The following is a 1,554-nucleotide window of genomic DNA, read 5'->3' on the forward strand; positions in this document are numbered from 1 at the left end:
AGAAACGATGTACAAATGCGCTTTACACAATTGATGTGTGTATGGATTGGGATAACAGTTGTATGAGCCCCTAATAAAATGTTAAAAAACAAAAAAAAACTCCTCGTTAGTAAAGGTAGGCACCCTGGTGCGTAGCGGTTACAAGTTGGGCTGCTAACCGGATGGTCAGCAGTTCAAAACCACCGCTAGCTCCTCAGAAGACAGGTGAGGCATTCCACTTTCCCAAAGAGTTACAGTCTCGGGAACTCACAGGGACAATTCTATCCTGCCCTATAGGGTCGCTATGAGTCATCAACTCAGCGGCTGTGAATTGGTTATTGAAGTACTTAGGGACCATCAAAATGAGAGTTTCATCATGCAGTCTGAGTAGGCTGCGGACAAGAGCCCACTAAAGAAACCAGCTGGGAATCAGGAAACACGTTTCAATCTGTCCTCCTCCCCTGGGTGACCTTAGGGAAAGCACTTGTTCTCTTTTTGTGAAGTAAGAGGATGAGGTTTGATCAGGGATCCAGAGATGGTGGTTTAAGGACAGTCTTCATAAAACTCTTGTAAGGATACACTCAATTCCATTTTGTGTATAAGGCTCCCCGGCCCCCACCCACCACTACCCCCAGGAGGTGAAGGAGATGAAATTTTCACCCAATTCACAAAAGAGCTCTCCTATTCTATTCCTCCTCAACCTCGTCTTGACGATTCTGGAAGCGAAGTCTGGCTCCTGAGGCACACAGAAATAAATGATTGCGGTAGAATCTTGAGTCCTGGGGCCCGATCTTTCTAGATAGTTCTCTTCAAGTGTCCTTGCCGCTAATGGCCCAGGGTGACAAAGCATTCGAGGAGCTATAAAGACACACCCTCCCGGAGCCGTGTGTCACTTCACGCTCAGTGTCACAAAAGCTCTGCAGCCAGAGTGGCTGCACATGAACCCTAAGCACCTGCATGGTCCCCTTTCCTGCTGCGGACCGTCCCCCTTCTCAATCTCTCTCCTACTCCACAGGAAGGAGCGCCAGCCTCTCCTCGATGGAAAGATGGGCTAATGGCAGCAAAGAAATCCAACGGGGCAGTTCTACTGTCGTGAAGGGTCCCTATGAGTCGCCACGGGCTCCAAGGCCGTGGGCCTTTGCTCCCTCTTTTTCTTGCTGGTGACTGGTCAGCAATCCCTTCCTTCGGGATTCCCTGCTTTGGATGGGATAGGTCTGACCAGGCTGCACAGTGAACTCCCGTGGGAAGAGGCCCAGCAGGGTGATGCTGATGAGGCGGGCAGGCTGGCGAGGAAGGGCAGGGGATCCGGGAGCGCAGGCAGCCCGGCTCCGGGGGCGGGAGCAGTAGGAACCAACGTCAAGGTCAGAGCGAGTCCAAAGGGCTGCTGACTCTGCGCGCCCTGCACCCTACACAAGCGCCTTCCCAGCCAAGCGCCTGCGCCAACTGGGGCCCGTACGCCACCGAGGCAGGGGTGCGCGGGGGGGCGGGGCCCGCGGTCCTTCGCTGCGCCCCACTCGGGGCTCCCTCGGGCCCTGGAAAGTTGCCTGCCCCCCCGAAACCCGAAGGTGGCAGCGA

This window comes from Echinops telfairi, unplaced genomic scaffold (genome assembly GCF_000313985.2).
Source record: "Echinops telfairi isolate 266 unplaced genomic scaffold, ASM31398v2 ScPeMD7_60;HRSCAF=208, whole genome shotgun sequence".
Classification (NCBI taxonomy): domain Eukaryota; kingdom Metazoa; phylum Chordata; class Mammalia; order Afrosoricida; family Tenrecidae; genus Echinops; species Echinops telfairi.